The 12,702-nt window shown below is 39.8% G+C and overlaps 1 pseudogene; it reads left to right on the plus strand.

Moving 5' to 3' along the window:
- The window catches only part of LOC102843862, a 111,475-nt pseudogene that overhangs the window by 7,575 nt on the left and 91,198 nt on the right, over positions 1-12,702 (plus strand).

A 12,702-nucleotide genomic window follows, 5' to 3' on the forward strand; every position in this document is an offset into this window, starting at 1 on the left:
TGTGTGTGTGTGTGTGTGTGTGTGTGTGTGTTGGGAGGCATGGACTCTTTGGTGGCCTAGTGACAAGGAGTTGTGCTCTCAACCCACAGGCATAGGGTTCAAGTCCACCAGCTGCTCTGGGAAGAAAAAGCCTCCCATGTGGAATATTGCCTTTGAAAACCCACTGAAGGCTCAGCAATGAGTAGGTTCCAATTTGAAATAATATATAAAGCATAATAACAACAAGCATATTAATGTAGGTAAAATTTATAAAAATAAGGACAAAGTTGAGGGAATTCAAGAGTCAAATGGCTTTAAAGTGGACCTAGGTGTTCAAATATATTAAGCTTTGAGGTAAGCCTGTGCAAAATTAAATTACTATAAGTCTGGAAATTTAGTTTGACAAAGGATAAATGTAACTATTTTAAGGTTAAATAATAAAATACTGAGTCTCTTCCCTACTGATTTAGCAAGCATTTCTCATTGTTGTTGTTGTTGCTGTTGTGAGGTGCTGTTGAGTCTTTTTTGTTCATTATCCATGGGATGTTCAGTGTTCTTCTCCAATGCCTCAGCTCAAAGGCATCAATTCTTCTGTCGTCCCTACTGACTCTCCAGCACTCAGATGCATAGCAAGTGATTAGAAAGACTATGATCTGTATCAGCTACACCTTAGTCCTCACACTAACATCATTACTTGTCACAATTTGTGTTTCTCTTTAGACTTAAAATTTGTGCATGTTATAAAGCCTTTCCCACAAGCAAAATATGAATAGGTCAAGTCTATTGTTGTTGTTAGAGCCCACTGTGTCTTCTATGACTCACAGTGACCCTACGAACAACAGATCAAAATATTGCCCTGTCCTGACATAGCCTCACATCCTCCACTGTGCTCCAGGCCAATGTTGCAGTCACTGCATCAGTTCATCTCGTTGATAGTCTTCCAATCCTTTACTGTTCCAAGCGAGATGTCTTTTTCTAAGAATTGGCATCACCTTGCAAAATGTGTCCAAAGTATGTATGGAGGAGTTTTGCCAGCCTCTAAGGAGCACTCAAGTTGCACTTCCATCAAACAGATCTGTTTGTTCTTTTGGCAGTCCATGGCTATTCGATGCTCTTCATCAACCACAATCTGAAGGCATCAATTCTTTTTCAGTCTTCCTTATTCATTGCCCAACTTTCACATGACTACAAAGCAATTGAAAATACCATGGCTTGGATCAGGTGCACCTTAATCCTCACACTGACATCCTTGCTTTTTTGCATTTTAAAGAGGTTCTTGACAGAAGATTTTTCCAGTGAAACACATTTTTTTTTTTTAATTTCTTGACTGCTGCTACATGGACGTTGATTGCAGATCCAGGTAAAATGGAACACTTGACTTCCATCTTTTCTCCATTTTTCATGCACCAGTGGTAAGGATATTTGTTTTCTTATTGTTGAGGTATAATTCTTATTGAGGGCCTGAGTCTTTGATCTTATTTGGCGAGTGTCAATTAAATACCCTCTACAAAGGAATTAGTGTTGAAGCGTTTTCTGAATGTGAGATACCGATTTTTGCTCTGTTCCTTGACTGCTCAGGGTAAAGATGGGACTTTCCTGGAAGTTGTGTTGTCAAGAACTGTCCTGGGAGCTGGGCTACCCCAGATTACAGCATCTGCGCATACCCCGTGAACTTACTGTCCCTCTGACTGAAGACAGCATCAGAAAGCACCGGCCACATAGTTACCATTTGGGGAAAACCATCCTGAGAGGCACGGTCAGTGGAGTCACACACAGACCGTTGCGTGTGTCTTCCCTTTTCTTTCCTGGGCTGATCCCTGATGTTTAAAGTAAGAGACTCTCAAAGTCAGGAAACTGGTCAGACGTCCAAACTATGCGGTGACGCTGAGGCCCCTGTGAACCGGAAACAGACATTTATTGTATCCATTTCCAGCTTAATCGGTTCCAAATATCTACCACTGATGCTTAAGGGAGTTGGCTGTTGACCCAAGGTTTAACCTGTGCCATGGCAAGGCACAGTTCAAGGAGGTCACTTTTATTTTATTTTTTGTTTTTACTATTTAGAGAGAGAGTGGGTGTATGATGTTGGCACTTTTACAACAGTTTGGAAAAGGGAGAGGGAAGAGGAAAAAGTAAGACTGTTTTTAATTCATCAAACTGTTGCTGATTTAGGAATAATAAACACAAGTCTGTTTCCTTGATTATTTTATAAATAGCAAATATTTGGGCAAGGAATTTGATAAGTGCGCAGACTATAGGAATTGTTTACCAAAATGATGCGTCAGTATAAGAAAAGAAAAAAAGAAAAACAAAACCCAACAATCTCCAAAAGACCCTTGAGTATGTCTGTAAGAGTCTTCAGTCTGGTGCCTGAGGTCCTTAGTCATCATTTCCTTCATCTTTTGAACCTGATCAAAGCAACACAGGGGCCTCAGAGGGAAAAGACTGGTTCCATTATGCAAAAGGCAATAAGGTAGTGCCCTTCCCAGCAGTTAATAGACAGGAATGTTGTAAAATACCGTGTGGTTTTCAAATACCAAGGAGGAAGTTTTCTGGTTTATAACCTTCCTAGTCATCTTGACAGGCCTCTTGGTTTTCTCAGGCATTGCAGACAGTTTCCATTTTAAACTGAAAAGCTCAGGCTGAAGATCTGTTACTCAAAGTAAGCTGGACTGCCTGCATTTAACTAGCATGACCCTCAGACCTACAAGCCCCAGACTTCTCCAGACCCCCGGCCAAAATTCTGGAATTTCCACAGTGCTGGGTTCCTGTAAGAGCCTCCCCATTTCAGTCACTGACCCAAACATGCAGCAAATTGCGTTTAAATGAGCAACACACGTCCTGTGGAGAATAAGGAGGCAAAAATATAAACTGTGTGGTCACTACATTCTTCTAATATTTAAAAATTAAAATGAAAATATTTCTCCCATTTGAATTTCTGGGAACATCAGAATGGGGAAACTCTTCAGAAGTTCTTGTAATTGTGGTGTCTATCACCACAGAAAGAGTAATGAAGAATTTCTATTTATTTATTTGTTTGGTCAACAAATACTTTTCAAGCATCAATCATAGCTAGAAATGCCCCAACGTAGTACAAAAGGGAGGGAGCTCTGGTGGCCTAGTGGCCAGAAGCTGGACTGCAATCCTGAAGGCACATTGTTCAAGGCCACCATCTGCTTCATCTGAGAAGGATAGGAAATCTCTTCTCGTGCCATTAACTGCCTCAGAAAATCCACTGGAGGGTCAGCTATGGGCCAGCTCTGACTCAATGGTACACATCAACAACAACAACAAGTGATACAAATGGTTTGCACTTGGCCACTGTTCTAAAGTTTGACTGTTCAAATCAGCAACACCAAAGAAGAAAGAACTAGCAATCTGCTTCCACACAAATTAAAGGCTAACCACTTCCATGGAACGATTCCACTCTGTAAAACACCGAGTTTCAGTGAGTTAGAATTGAATGGACTTCCACAGGTTGATTTTGGATTGGTATTGTTGTTATACCAGTGGCAGGTTCTAAGGAGAAAATGGTAAACCAGGCAAGGTCTGGCCCATCAAGTCATCAAGAATGAGAAATAGTCGCCTTGCAAATCATGGTTTTCACAAGATGAAGAACTTCTTTACTGTGGAAATAGGGAAATACAAGTGAACTGCCCACCCCTCAAGGCATCGAACTTTTGAAAGTTATATATGATCATAGCTTGCATCTCAATCATTTTCTGTCCTCTAAGTCTGCTTCTCAGTCCAGTTTGGTTTGTTGTTGAGGATTGAAGGGTGCATCTTCTTTCTTTCTGAAGCACACAGCCCCTCATGAGAAGGTGTGACTCCTCACCCAGCAGGACCACAGTCCTTTGCACACCATTAGCCATTCTCAGCGTGGTCTGTTCTCTCAGAATGCTTCATTAATAAAGCTTGTGAATTTGGTCCTAATCTTAATTTTAAGAAACACCTGCATTTATTTGCCTCAAGGTCTTTGGATTTTTGGTATTTTGGTATATATGCGACCCAAATCAAAGATTATCCTGAAAAACTCAAAGATTCAAAAGAGCTTAAATATGACTATATCTTTCAAGTTTATAGCCAACTGGGAGGAAGCAGGGAGTTTCTGTTAGGCCAAAGGAGTAAAGGCAGAGAGAGGATAGAAATTGGGTGAGAAAAGTTTCAAGACTGTGTTTTTTAAATTGGGGTTAACTTAATATGAAAAATATAACACTTCATTTATTTACCTAAGATAATAGATTGGGCTTATAAAGCACTTTTCTGTTGAGTAGTTAAAACATATTGCTCTAATGAAGACTAGTTGTACTGGAGAACCTTTCTGTCTGAGCCTGAAATCACACTACCTAAGTGATCAGAAGGAGGTCAGAATCGCTTTCAAACTTTGCAGAACTGTATTATTCTTATGCAATCTCTTTCATTGGAGTAGTTGTTCTTGCAATACTTCTGCAAGGGTGTAGATAATTTATGGCTTTCTTTTATGAGTAGAGAAACGAAAATGACTAACCATTAACAGATTATATTTTCTCAAAGTTATCCAGTAGGTAATTAACAGATTTCAGAAAACAATCCAAGACTGCAAATTTTCAGTTTCTTAGCCTTTCCTCTGGGACCTTTATACCTTAAATGATCCTAAATGTAATAGCATAAGAATGCAAGACACTCCATAGTGGGGACCTCTGTGGACTATTACTTCATTATATAGTCTTAGATTGTGTCACCAGAAGACATTTTGATGGAAATCATGGTATTTCTTTCACACTAAGCACCGCTCTGAGAACAAAGCTAGAGGCCCTTGGCATGACACATGGGCTTTAGAGGGCACCATATATCTGAAACACACGCAGTATTTAAACTAACACATGGGTGCTTAGTCCTGGCACTGCACAGCCCAGACCGCTAAGCGTGTACACATATGACTGACTAATATTCTTTCAGACCTTAGGAAAGTACCACAGTACACAGAACAAAAGTACTGTGACCAAAGGCCACAAAAACTTGAGGGTTGTCCTACTAATGACATTTGAGAAGGGAACTGCTTTGGAATGTGGGGAGGATTGGGTAGCAGAAGAGCTAAGGTGAAGAGAAAGACAAACTATTATGTCAAGCCTTTGCTGTCAGAAAACGAAATGAAGTGTCATTTCCTAATAGTGCTGAGCATTACTATCTCTGTCCTTTTAAGTTTCCAAAGGATGGTTCTAGAAGGACTCAGGAATTAGTGTGATGTTCAAAATACTTACACCTGGTGATGAGGAACATTTTCCACTATTTTAGAAATATATCCATATGTAGGTCTAAATTTACCATTAATGAATCATGAAATTGATTATTGTACTGTAAATATGAAATTAAAAATACTATGTAGGTTTCAAATTGTACATGACACAAATGTTTTAAACCATCCTGTGGGGCCATAGAAAGGTCATTAGATTTTAGACTTTCTTTTTTTTCTCATTTGGCAAATTAGAGAGGTGAACTAAATGCTCTCCAAAGTCTCTTTCAGTTCTAAAAATTATTTTCAAAGGTTCTACTTATTTATAAATTTGTAAATCCTTCTTATCTATGTATATTATATTTGGCTTACCCAGCTTCATTCATTCTTTGAGACACTTACTTGGTAGCAAATACATGTCAATATACTTTGAGTATAAGGTCCCAGGAATCAATGGGATACCAATAGGCATGCTTCAACTAACAGATACAACCCTGGATGTGCTCACCAGTCAATGCCAGGCAAGTTAGAGGACAGGTGCCTGCCCAACTGACTAGAAGAGATCCAATGTATATTATAGAACAATATCATTACTATGACATGCAAGCAAAATTCTGTTATTGTTGTTGTTATGTGCCGTCGAGTCCTTTGCGATTCATAGCGACCCTATGCACAACAGCCCTAAACCCTGTTCTATCCTGTGCCAACCGCACTGCCTCTGACACACCCATCTCGATTACCCCAGTCACCAAATCAATCCATCTCATAGAGGGTCTTCCCCTCCTGCGCTGCCCCTCCACCCTCCCAAGCATAATGTCCCTCTCCAAGGACCCGTCCCTCCTGGAAACATGTCCAAAGTATGTCAGACAAAGCCCCAGAATCCTTGCCTCCAAGGAGTAGCTTGGTTTAATCCTCTCCAAGATGAATCTGTTTGTTTTCCTGGCAGTCCATGGTACATTCAGTACTCTTCTCCAGCACCACAGCTCAAAAGCATCAACTCTCCTTCTGTCCTCCCTAGTCATTGTCCAACTCTCTGATGCATAACAAGTGATTGCAAAGACCATGGCCTGTATCAGGCGCACCTTAGTCTCCAGAGAGACACCATTGCTCCTGAGTACTTTAGAGAGGTCCCTAACAGCAGACTTTCCCATTGCGATACGCTTTTTGATTTCCTGACTGCTGGTGCCAAGAGTGTTGACTTGGAGCCGAGCAAACTGAAGCTGTGAACAATCTCAATCTCTTCACCATCCATCTGTCAATTGGTCCAGTCGTGAGAATCTTTGTCTTCTTGACATTGAGCCTCAGTCCATACTGAAGGCTGCAGTCCTTGACCTTCTGCAGTAAGTGCATGAGGTCCTCCTCAGTTTCAGCGAGCAGGGTTGTGTCATCTGCATAACACAGATTGTTGATAGATCATCCACCAATCCTAACGCCACACTTCTCCTCATAGAGACCAGCCTCTCAGATAATCTGCTCTGCAAACAGGTTGAAAAGGTATGGAGACAGGACACATCCCTGGCGTACACCCTTCCCAATTTTGAACCATGCAGTGTTGTCCTGCTCTGTTCTGATGACTGCCTCTTGGTCCAAGCATAGGTTTCGCATTAGCACGATTAAAAGTTCTGGGATTCCCATTCTTCTCAGAGTCAGCCACAGTTTGTTATGATCCACACAGTCAAATGCCTTTGCATAATCAATGAAACACAGATAGACATTCTTCTGGTATTCTCTGCTTTCAGCTAAGATCTATCTAACATCAGCTACTATATCCCTAGTACCACGACCCCTTCTAAGCCCAGCCTGGACTTCTGGCAGTTCTTTGCTGATGTACTGTTCCAGTCATTTTTGGATAATCTTCAGTAGAATCTTGCTTGCATGTGAAATCAATGATATTGTTCTGTAGTTTCCACACAGTCAGGGAACTGCCAGAAGTTCAAATTGCATTTAGAAGAAGCTATGGCATCTAGACTATCATTGCTGATGTCAGATTGAGCCTAGCTAAAAGTAAAGAATTCCGGAGGAAGGTATATTTATTCTTTATTTACTGTGCAAAGGCATCTGACTGTGTAGATCATAACAAATTATGGCTGACATTGAGAAGAATAAGAATCCCAGAGCATTTAATTGTGCTCGTGCAAAACCTATACCTAGACTAAGAAAGTATTTTACGACTAGAGCAATGGTTTAAAATTAAGAAAGGCATGTGTCTGGGTTGTTTTCTTTCACTATACCTATTCAATCTGTATGCTGAGCAAATTACTCCAGAAGCTGGATTCTATGAAAAAGAATGTGGCATTAGGATCAGAGGAGAACATATCAACAATATGTGTTACAAGGATGAAACCACTTTGCTTGCTGAAAGAGAGGAGGACTAGAAGCACTTTCTACAGAAAATAAAAGAAAACAGCTTTCAATATGGATTGTGCCTTAATGTCAAGAAAACAAAAAATTTCACCACTGGACTGATAAGCAATGTCATGATAGATAGATCAAAGATTGAAATTGTCAATGATTTCATCTTATTTGGACCCACAATCACACCTGGTACCAGTAATCGGGAGACTGGGAGGTACACTGCATTGGATAAGTCTGTAGTCAGGGATCTCTCCAAATTATTGAGGAATAATGATGTCAGTTTGAGGTATAAGACGTGCCTTATTCAGGCCACTGTCTTTTTAATCACTTGCTATGAATCTGGGAGCTAAACAATGAATAAGCATAATGAAAGAAGAACTCATGCTTTTGAATTATGGTGTTGGAGAAGAGTACCAAATACCCAAGAACTGTCAAAAGAGCAAACAAATATGTCTGGGTGCAGCCAGAGAGCTCCTTCGAGGCAAAGATGATAAAGCTTCATCTCACATTTTAGGGCATGTTGCTAGGAGAGGCTGTTCCTTGGAGAAGGATATCATGCTTGGAAAGGTGGAGGATCAGCAAAATAGAAGAAGATCCTCAAACAGATGGACTGACCCAGCAACTGCTGCCGTAGACTTCAGTGTGTCAGAGATTGTGAGGATAGGACATGGTTTAGATTTATTGTTCATAGGGTTGCTAAGAGTCATACTTGACTCAATGGCACCTAACAACAACCATACTTTGGGTAAGAACAGACGAATTAATACATCATGGCTTATGCGCTTAAGTATCTTACAAACTAGAAAAACACATAATTAGGTTAATAGGTTAAAATGTAAATGCAATAGGATTTTGGCCTCTAAAACTAGGAGCCCATGGAAGGATGGATATCATATCTACATGAGAGTCATGGAAAAATCTGTGGTGGGAGAATTATTTGAGCTGACTGTGAAATAGATGAGGAGGTAGGTCAACCAGAAGAAAGAAAAAGGCATCCCAAGTCAAAAAGACAGCACAATCAAAGATGTCAAGATAAGAAACAGCATGGAACGTGGAGAACACAACAAGCATGTTAACATAGTTTAAAGTTTGTGATATAGACAGATGGAGGTCTGAAGCAAGTGAGGCTGGACCACATCCAGAAATGAGACTGAAAATCTCTGATGGCACAAACTTTATTCGATAGGTGAGGAAAGGATCGAAGGGCTGTAATCAGGAAAATGGCATTGATACATGTAGGCAGTAAGTGATTTGTGATTTGTCAGTGATGTGGAAATATACATTAGTGGTAAATAGACTAGAATTCCACCACTTACCTGTTAGTTTATTAAAATGTGTTGCTATACTTGAAGTTATGACACCAAACCTGATTTCATAAACATTATTGTTGCTGTTATGTGCCATTGAGTCACTTGCAACTCATAGTGACCCTATGTACAAGAGCCCTAAAGGCCATTCTATCCTGTGCCAACCTTGCTGTCTCAAACACATTTATTTTCACCACTCCACTCACAGAATCGATCCATCCCATCGAGAGTCTTCCTCTCCTACACCGTCCCTCCACTCTCCCAAACATGATGTCCCTCTCCAAGGACCAGTCCCTCCTTGCAACATGCCCAAAGTATGTCAGACAAAGCTTCAGAATCCTTGACTCCAGGGAACATTCTAGCTTCACCCTCTCCAGAACAAACCTTTTTGTTCTCCTAGAAGTCCATGGTATATTCAACACTCTTCTCAAGCACCACAACTCAAAGGCATCAATTCTCTTTCTATCATCCCTATTCACTGTCCAACTTTCCAATGCATAGCACACAGTTGCAAAGACTATAGCCTGGATCAGGTGTACCTTAGTCTCTACCCTGACGTCGTTGCACTTCAGTACTCTTGAGAGGTCCCTCACAGCTGATTTTCCCAGTGCAATTTATCTCCTGATTTCCTGGCTGCTGTTACCAAGAGTGTTGACTGTGGAGCCAAGTAAACTAAAACTGTTACCTATCTCAATCTCTTCACCATCCATACTGATGCTGCCAATTGGCCAAGTGGTGAGAATCTTTGTTTTCTTGATATTGAGCTTCAATCCATATTGAAGGCTGCAGTCCTTGACCTTCTGCAGCAAGTGCTTCAGGTCCTCCTCAGTTTCAGAGAGCAGGGTTGTGTCATCTGCATAACGCAGGTTGTTAATGATTCTTCCACCAATCCTGATGCCACATTCCTCCTCGTACAGCCCAGCGTCTCGGATGATCTGTTCTGAATACAGATTGAAAAGGTAAGCAGACCAAATACATCCCTGATGGACCCCTTTCATGATTTTGAACCATCATAAACATAGTCAAAAACCTCTGTGGATTCCAACAAAATATTGCCATGTGTATGTGTATAGACAGTCTCCTCTCAAAAACCCTGAAACTCTGAAAACCCTATGAAGGGTCATATATACAAATGTTGTTGTTATATGAAGTTGAGCCAGAAATAAGTATATTTATATGGTGTATGTCTGTGTATACATATTCACATATATATATACATGAGCTGTCAACCTAAAGACGCACAGTTCAAATCCACCGATTCTCTACAATAGAAAGATAGACAATCTCCTCCCTTGAGATTTACTGCCTCTTAAAATCCACTGGGGCTAAGTTTGGTTCAGATGGTACCTAAGAATAACAATAGCAAGATATATTTATGCACATATGCATTTATTTCTTTGTTGTTGTGTACTATTACATTGGAGTTGATCCACAAATGACCTTTCCTTGAATTTGGTGCTTTATTTGTAAACAGTTTCTTCATATGCTACTGGGTGAAATCCTAGTGGGTTTTCAGAGGCAGTGAATCACATGCAAGGAGTCTACCCGTCCTTCTCCCACAGAGCAGCTGGTATTGTACTGCAGGTTCTTACCACTAAGTCACTAAAACTCTCTGTCTATAAGTTGACTCAACAACTACTCATCAGAAAGACTAAAAATTAGTTAGATAGCTGCAGAAATAATCTAAGTAAGATATTTCAAAGGCCTCGTTTGGGGCAATATATAGTACAGATGGAAAAATTGAGTGGGATTTGCACTACTTAGGAGATTGACACATATTAGTCTATTCATCAACCATATTCAAAATGTCCATTTAAGACTACCAACAAAGAGCAAGAAGAAAACTTTGGCTGTTACAAGTTCATAAACTTAAATCTTTAGAATTATTCTTGCTTCCAATATTCCAAATTGCATACAAATACAATTCTGAGAGGATTATTCATTGGCCTTTGTAAATTTTGCAAGCTGTAACCAAATTATATCCATTTTTCACTTTGCCATCCCTCATCCATCTTAAAGCTTTTTGTGTAGAGGGAAAGTCTGCATCATTAAACAGAGCTAAATGCTACACATCATATAGGTTTTCTATGAACATAGCGGTTTATAGTCAAGAAGGACAGTCACTTCAGTTTAGTCAGAAGCAGTGGAGTTTGGCTTTTCTTACGAAAAGCTGATGACTTTAAGATCCATTGTCAAATTTTTGGCATAGGAAATGAGGTAAGAGTGTCTAAAATTCTCTGGAAGTAAGTGAAGGCAATTGACATGCTTTGGCTGGCCCAAGAAGGCTAAGTTTCCAGTAGGAGATAGAAGTTGTCTTTCAGAATTTCCAGGAAAAAAGTGAGACTACAATCTTCATTAGAACGCTATTATTCAACTGACTGATTTTTAAAGGAGCCATTGATTTATGCACATTTAAATACAGAGAAAGACCTTTTTATGAAATATGTCCCTACATTTCTTAAGAATTACTAAGGATTGTTGCTCTTTTTCTTAAACGCCACAGCCAGTTCTAACTCATTGCAATGTGAGGAACAACAGAATGAAGCTTTGCCTGGTCTTGTGCTGTCTGTATGACCATTGCTATATTTGAGCTCATTTTTACAGTCACTATATCAATTCATCTCTTTTTTCTTTTCTCTGATACTCTATTTTACCAAGTATTATATCTTTCTCCAGTTACTAGCCCATATTGAACATATCCAAAGAATGTGAGGCAAGTCTCTCAATCCTTGATTCTTTTTTTTAGCTTTCTTTCACTCATAGAAGCACATTTTATTTCCTCTCCCTCCCTTCTTTCCTCCTACTCTAATTCACTTTGTAATTCACTTCTTATGCCACATTACTATTTGCCATACATATAATGCCTAATCACATATTCCTTTCACAAAGTTCTTTCCTTTATCTGTTTCACTGCAATGTTCACTATCTCTCCACCCTTTTCCTTTTCTTCCTTCTCTCCTCCCATGTAAATTCTATTTTATAACAGTGACCTAATACAGCATTTGTCCTGTTATAACTGAGATGTTTCACTCAGTATGTCTTGGAGACCCATCCATGATGTGTAGTGTTTTACAAGTCAATTTTACAAGTCCATTTCTTTTCAGTGCTGCATAATAATTCATTATATGAATTTAATACTGTGTTTCTATCCATTCACTTGTTGGCAATCAGTTGAGTTACTATTATGAATAATGGTGCAAAACACATGGACATACATACATCTGTTTTTGTCATGACTTTGATTTTTTATTCTCAGCAATAGGGTAGCTGGGCCAAATGGTATTTCTACTGCTAACTTTTGGAGAAAATGCCAGACAGCCTCCCATAGTTGTTGTACATACCCATCAGCAGTGAATGAGAATTCCAGTCTTCACATTGTTGCCAGTATTTGTTGTTTGCTGCCCTGTTAAACTTTGCTGTTGTTGTTGGGGTGAGATGATATCTTGTTGTTTTGGGGTGCAAGTCTCCGCTATCTAGTGATTTTGAATATTTATTCTTTTTAATTTCCATTCATTCATTGTTGCACTTTTCTCCGCCACCCCCCCCTTGCACTACCCTCTTGGAAAAGTAAAAGAAAAATTCTTTCATTGTTTTACTATCCCGCCCCCCAGGTCCATTCCACTATGCAGCTTTCGCTCTGGACTTCTGCCATGACAAAAATACCTAATCACATAAGCCTTTTAAACAGTTTTCTCCCTCATCTGTTTCAATGCAGTATACATTATTTATCCCATCTTTCTCAGTCTCCCGCAACCCGATATCAGTCCTGTTTTACAACAGTGGCACCATGCAATATTTGTCCTTTTGTGACTGGGATACTTCTCTCAGCATATGTCCTCCAGAGTCACC

This window comes from Elephantulus edwardii, unplaced genomic scaffold, assembly GCF_000299155.1.
Source record: "Elephantulus edwardii isolate Elephantulus edwardi_28Jun2011 unplaced genomic scaffold, EleEdw1.0 scaffold00013, whole genome shotgun sequence".
In the NCBI taxonomy this organism is placed as follows: domain Eukaryota; kingdom Metazoa; phylum Chordata; class Mammalia; order Macroscelidea; family Macroscelididae; genus Elephantulus; species Elephantulus edwardii.